Below are 7560 nucleotides of genomic sequence, written 5' to 3'. Positions count from 1 at the left end.
GATGACGCTAAGATGAGTGGTAGAGCCAAGTGTGCAGAGGAATGTGAAACTTTGCAGAGAGAAATAGATAGTTTAAGTGAGTGGGCAAAGGTCTGGCAGATGGAGCGCAATGTTAAGAAATGCGAAGTCCCCCATTTCTGTCAGAAAACAGTAAAAAGGACTATTATTGCAATGCAGAGGGACCTGGGTATCCTTGTGCAAGAATCACAGAAGGTTGGTCTGCAAGTGCAACAGGGAACTAGGAAGGCACATGGAATTTTGTCCTTCATTGCGAAAGGGATTGAGTTTAAAAGCAGAAAGGTTATGTTGCAGCTGGATAGGATGCTGGTAAGGCTACACCTGGAGATTTGCGTGCAGTTTTGGTCTCCTTACTTGAGAAAGGGGTGCGTAGAAGGTTCACTAGGTTGATTCCGGAGTTGAGAAGGTTGGTTAGTGAGGAAAGACTGAGTAGACTGGGATGAGAATCATTGGAATTTAGAAGAATGAGGGGGGATCTTATATAAACACATAAAATAATGAAGGGAATAGATCAGATCGAAGTAGAGAGGATGTTTCGGCAGGCAGGTGAAACTAGGACAAGAGGGCACAGCCTTAAAATTAAGGGAAGCACATTGAAAACCAAATTGGGAAGGAATTTCTTCACTCAGAGGACTGTGATTCTGTGGAATTCCACGCACAGTGAAGTAGTTGAGGCTTCCTCTTTGAATGCTTTTAAAGCTAAAATTGATAATTTTTTGAACAGTAAAAGAATTAAGTGTTATGGTGAGAGGGCAGATAAACGGAGCAGAGGCCACAAAAACATTACCCATGACTTTCTTGAATGGCATCACTGGCTCAAAGGGCCAGATGGCCTACTCCAGTTCCTATTTCTGATGTTCTTCTGCATTGTTTTTGAAAAAGTGGTCTAACACTGAAACAGAAGCACAATTGCTACACAGTTTTCTTTGGCAATCAAACAGGTCATCCACAAAAAATGACGCTAAAATAGACACAGCAATTGGTGAAGGGATTGGAAATGTTGAGGAAGTGGGGAGGCTACAGAAGGATGTGGACAAGCCAGGAGAGTGGGCAAAGAATTGGCAGGTGGAATACAATGCAAGAATGTATGAGGTCATGCAGTTTGATAAGAAGAATAGCATAAACTGTTTTGTAACTGAGAAAAGGCTTCAGAAATCTGAAGCACAGAGAGACTTGGGAGTTCTAGTTCAGTATTCTCTTCATGTTCAGTTGGCAGTTAAGAAGGCAAATGTAATGTCAGCTATAATTTCAAGGGGCGAGAATACAAGAGCAGAGATGTACTTGCAATATTGTGGTCAGCCTGCATTTGGAACATTGTGAGCTGTTTTGGGCTCTGTATCTAAGCAAGAATGTACTGGCGATAGAGGAAGTCCAGAGGATGGTTGCCAGAATGATCCCCGGAATGAAGGGTTTGTTTTATGAGGATTGATTGAGAATTCTGGGCCTGTACTGAATCAAAATGAAAAGGATGTAGGGCAATCTGAGTGAAACAGAACACTGTTTCACACCATTGGTCACAGGCCTCCAGTCTGAAAAGCAACCCTCCACCACTACCCTCTGTCTCTTATCTTTAGACACAGAGAAAACCAACAGGTTACTAATTCAGAATCAAACTCAAACTTACAATGAATTGTATGAAATATGTATTTATATCGATATAAATATCTGTTTTATATATATACACACAGACACAATGCAATTTATATCACAAATGCGATCCATGATTCCTTCATACAGTCTTCCCAAACCCTCATTCAATTATCTCTTGCCCATGTGTGAACAGCCATTAACTGCTCACTTCTTGCTGACCTCTCAACCACATCCCAATCCCCTACTATTTGCTTCCTATCCATTCGCATCCCAGTCAATATCCAGCAACCAGCCTTGCAATTCTCACGAACCTCTCACCCACTAACTGCCCACTTTACAGTTAATTCATCTGACATACAAAACTGACCTCGAGCACTAACTTTTAAGAACAGGCAGTGCTGTTTCAATAGCTTGAAATTTCTGTGACTGTTGCTCTGACCTTTTGCGTGATTTTTCACATCTATGTACACAGACAAATGCAAACACCACTTTTAGATAAGCGGATGGACAAGCAAATGAGTGAAATATATCACTGAAGTTTCTATGCATTTGCACCAAATGACACCAGTACTTTTTCCACAACTAATGGCATCACACAGAAACAGACTTATCAGTCCGACTTGTCTATGCCAACCAAGTTTCCCAAACTAAACTAGTCCCATTTGCCTGCATTTGGCCCATATCCCTCTAACCCTTCCTATTCACATACCCATCCAGATACCTTTTAAATGTTGTCATTGTACCAGCCTCCACCTCTTCCTCTGGCAGCTCATTCCATACTCAAACCACTCTCTCTGTGAAAAGGTTGCCCCTCTGTTCTCACGTTAAAAATATGCGACTGGTTTTGAACTTTCTCCACCCGAGGGAAAAGACTTTTGCTATTCACCTTATCTCTGCCCATCATGATTTCATCAACTTTGATAAAGTTACCCCTCAAACCTCCTCGACTCCAGTGAAGCAAGTCCCTGCCTATCCAGCCTCTCCTTCTAATTCAAATCGTCTAGTCTCAGCAACATCCTGCTTAATCTTTTCTGAACCATCTCCAATGTAATAATATTCTTCCTGTAGCAGGATGACCAGAACTGTGCAGAGTTCTCCAACGTGGCCTCACTAACATGCCATACGATCTTAATATGACATCCTAAATCAATGCTCAAAAGCAATGATCTCAAAGAAGATGCAACATAATTCATTCTGTTTGTTGCCTAAGAGATGACTTACGAAGGGTAAAGACTAATAAAAATCAACAAATCTTACAGTCACAATTCGATTTGTGCAGAAACTGTGTCTGTTCATTACACACTAGAACATGTTAATTAATCAATCAATCAAAAGCAATGATCAATGCATTTGAAACTATAATAAAGAATCAATGGGTGCACTTGGAAGCCCAAATAACTCCTCCCCAATCTTGGACTCCATGAGACAGGGTGAGTGATGCCAGGTACGTTAACTCCTCACAGGTTAGATTGTCTATGAAGGTAAGCTTCTGCTCTTGGCAAGCAGTGCATACCAAGGATCAAGGCGAGAAAAAGGTGAAAAATCCAAATTAAAATCAAAGAGAAGAAAGCAGTTTCTTTAATACTAACAGTTGACTTGAGGATTTAAGTCAACCAAATGAGGAGAGAGAGGAACATCAGGTTTGACACTTGGATGGATTGTTATCCAGTTATTGGTTTGACGGATGGATTGTTATCATTCATTTTGTATAACACACACTTCAGTATTACGCAGAACCAGATCAACATTTAAACTTAGGCTAGGAATATGGCATTCAGTTTCATTTGGTATCACCAAAATAGTTTCCATGAAATTCTCACTTAGAGAAAGAATTTTTAGGTTCAATGGCAAGAAATTACTTTTCAATGAAGGGCAATTGACTTGCTGCGGGAAACTGTATTTCAATTCCACACTCTTAATTCTTGAAAGAATCAATGTATCTTGTTGTTACGGGGCCATTTCTGGCCCAATGTAAGATGTTATTGACTCATACCTTTCCAGCATATGCAAGGGAGGTTATAACCAGGTCGGGAGAATGAAGAGTCTGGGCCTCTTCACACTGTTGAAGGGAAAGTTGAGGAGATCAAAGGGATCAAACAACAAGGATTTTCAATGGAAGACATAGGGAGGAATTTGGCATCCCCCATCAGCAGGTTTCAATGTTAAAACACAAAAAGTAGAATCAGGAGAAGACCATTTTGCACCACTCAATTAGATCATGGCTTTGATATGAAAACCATTTTCCCATAGTATTCCCACATCTATTGATCTTTTTAAAAGGTAGCAATCTATCTTTCTCAGTCTTCAACATACTCAACTACTGAACTTCCAGAGCACATATGGTGAATAAAAAATTCCAAAGGCTCATCATGAAATAACTCCAGAGATGCCAGTATCCCCTCACCAAGTGATTCTTTGTTGACACTTGGCGAGCCCTTGACACTGATACAGCTCCCTCAGAAGCAGCTGTCAGTGTGAACTGGATGTCAAACAATGGCAAGAGGGACAGTTAACACAGGACTGACTGTGTTATATCTGATTGTACACAGTATAAGGAAGAAGGTAAATAAGATTGTGGCACAGATTGAAATTGGCAGGTATGACGTGCTGGGCATCATGGAGATGTGCCTGCAAGGGGATCAGGGTTAGGAGTTGAATATTCAAGGATATACATCCTATCAAAAAGATAGGCAGGTGGGCAGAGGGAGTGTGGTTTCCTTATTACCAAGAAATGAAATTAAATCAACAGTAAGAAATGAAGTAGTGTCAGATGGTATAGAATCTGTTTGAGTAAAGCTGAGGAACTGCAAAGATAAAAAAAGAAACACATTTGGAGTTATGTACAAGCTTCAAGCAGTAGTCAGGAGCTGCACACAAGATATACCAGGTGATAGAAAAAATGTGTAGGAAAAGCAAAGTTACACTGATCATGGAGGATTTCACTATGCAGGTGATTAGATTAGATTAGATTCCCTACAGTGTGGAGACAAGCCCTTCGACCCAACAAGTCCACACCGACCCTCCGAAGAGCAACCGACGCAGACCCATTCCCCTACATTTACCTCTGACGAATGCACCTAACACTACAGGCAATTTAGCATGGCCAATTCACCTAACCTGCACATCTTGGGACTGTGGGAGGAAACCAGAGCACCCGGAGGAAACCCATGAGGACACAGGGAGAATATGCAAACTCCACACAGACAGTTGCCCGAGGCGGGTATTGAATCCAGGTCCCTGGCACTGTGAGGCAGCAGTGCTAACCACTGAGCCACCAAGCCACCCTGGACTGGGAAAGTCAGGTTGGCAGTGGTTTGCAATAAAATGAATTTGTGAAATGTCGACAAAATGGCTTTTTAGATTAGCTTGTGGTGGAGTCCACTCGGGAACAGGCAATACTGGATTTAGTGTTGTGCAATGAAGCAGACTTGAGAAGGGAGCTTAAGGTTCAGGAAGCCTTTGGAGGCGGTGATCATAGCATAATTGAATTTACTCTGCAATTTGAGAGAGAGAAAATAGAATCAGAGGTAATGGTATTACAGCTGAATAAAGGCAACTACAGAAACATGAGGAACTTGAAGGAGCAGTGCTCTGAAAGCTCGTACTTCAAATGAACTATATGGACTATAACCTGGTGTTGTGTGATTTTTAACCTCGCAAGAAAGATAGTGGAACAGCAATGGCAGGAGATTCTGGGAATAATTCAGGAAACACAGCAAAAAGAAGCATGGTACAGGGAGGATGGGGCAACCATGGCTGACTAGTGAAGACAGAGATAGCGTAAAATCAAAGAGAAGGCATTTAATGTGGCAAAGGACAGTTGGAAGCCAGAAGATTGGGAAGCTTACAAAGACCAACAGAGGGCATCAAAAAAAATATAAGGAGGGGGAAGATTAAATATGAGTGTAAGCTAGCCAGTAATATAAAGGAAGGCTGTAAGAGTTTCTTTAGATATATAAAGGACAAAACAAAGGCAAAACTTGACATTTTACCACTGGAAAATGACACTGGACAGACAGTATTGGGAACAAGGAAATGGCTGAGGAACTGAATAATGACTTTGCGTTAGTCTTCATGGTGGAAGACATGAGAAATATCCCAAAAATTCAAGAAAGTGAGGGGGCAGAGCTGAGTATGGTCATTACCAAGAAAAAGGTGCTAGAAAACTGAATGGCCTGAAGGTGGATAAATCACCTGGACCAGGTGGATTACACCGCAGAGTTCTTCGGGAGATAGCTAGGAGATAGTGGAGGCATTAATGGTGACTTTTCAGGAAATGCTAGAGTCAGAAAGGGTCCCAGAGGATCAGAAAATCGTGAACATGACACCCCTGCTTAAAATGGGAGTTGTGCAATAACAGAAAATTATACAGCGATAAGGCCTCAGTTGTGGCTAAGATCCCGGAATCCATTATGAAGGATGAGATTTCTGAATACTTGCAAGTATATGGTAAAACAGGGCAAAGTCCGCATGGTTTCATCAAGGGGAGGCCATGCCTGACAAATCTGCTAGAATTCTTTGAGGAAATAACGAGCATGTTAGACCAAGGAGAGCCAATGGGTGTTACCTATCTGAAGTTCAAGAAGCCTTTGACAAGATACCACACAGGAAGCTGCTGATTAAATAAGGGCCCATGCTGTCAGAGGCAAGGTGCTAGCATGGATAGAAGCTTGGCTGTCTGGCAGAAAGCAGAGAGTGGGGATAAAAGGCTCTTTCTCAGGATGGCAGCCAGTGACAAGTGGTGTTTTGCAAGGCTCAATGTTGGGACCACTATTTTTCAATTTACAGAGGGACAGGTAACATTGAGGCTGGGGGAGGCTGCAGAAGGATTGGACAGGTGAGGAGAGTAGGCAAAGAAGTGGCAGATGGAGTACAACATAGGAAAGTACAACAAATGAGGTCATGCATTTTGTTAAGGAGAATAGAGGCATGGACTATTTTCTAAATGGGGGGATAATTTAGAAGTCTGAAGTGCAAAGAGACGTGGGAGTTCTAGTCCAGTTTTTCTCATGATGTAACCACTTTGTCACAATCTCTCTTGCCTGAAATTGCCAAGAACTGGTATACTTATAAATGGCCAGACAGGATGCCTGTCAATCTGAAAATCCTTCCGACAAACATCCATGACTAGCCTAGGAAAGATTCCTAGTGGGCCCTGTTATGGATAGATTGTCTGAGTCTCTGATATCACTGCCCATCCTGCAAGACCACAACGTGCATGTCAATTGCCTGTTGCCACAGCAAACATGACTCCCCAGGTGAACAGCAATACATCACTACAGATAGACATGGGAGGTGTATGAATACAAAGATACACTAAATGGTTGAACTGAGATCAGATTTGAGATGCCTCCTTTTGACCCAAATAATCTATTTTTTGTCGTTGAGTCTTTGTGATAATAGTGTGTGCACTATTTCTTCTTGAGATTTGGATTGGCCATAATCTTCTACTTAAGCTTCCACCAGTTTGGTGTTGATGTAGGCAATGTGGTTAGATCATTCCTGGTAAGACAACGTCTCTCTCTCAAGTATCCAATCGATCAACAGTGTAGCTTTACTAAAAAATGTCTCCTCTAGCTGTGCTATGTCTTATCAATTACCAGATGACTTACTCAATAATTGATGGGTTCATCCAGTTCAGCAACTCGCAATAAAGACAAGGCCAGAAATCATTAACTGTTTGAAGAAAGGTCGCTGTGAGGTGCTGACTCAGGAAACAAAACAAAGCAAATGAATCCATTTCAGAGACTGAAATAACATCAAGGCCGAGGAAGAATTGAACTTGTCTTCAGTTCATAATGTAGGCATGACTTCCTTAACGTGGCACTGAGGAAGTACTGTGCTGCCATCAAGTTAGTACTGGAGGAGCATCACATTTTTAGAGGATCACTGCACTGTCAGAGTATCAGGATGAGAGAGTACTGCCGAGTGAGGTCATAGAACACAGAACGA

Source organism: Chiloscyllium plagiosum, unplaced genomic scaffold, assembly GCF_037043375.1.
Source record: "Chiloscyllium plagiosum isolate Xiang-an unplaced genomic scaffold, Cpla_swu_hap1 HiC_scaffold_48, whole genome shotgun sequence".
Classification (NCBI taxonomy): domain Eukaryota; kingdom Metazoa; phylum Chordata; class Chondrichthyes; order Orectolobiformes; family Hemiscylliidae; genus Chiloscyllium; species Chiloscyllium plagiosum.
The sequence above is the reverse complement of the archived record's forward strand: the minus strand, read 5'-3'. Positions refer to the sequence as shown.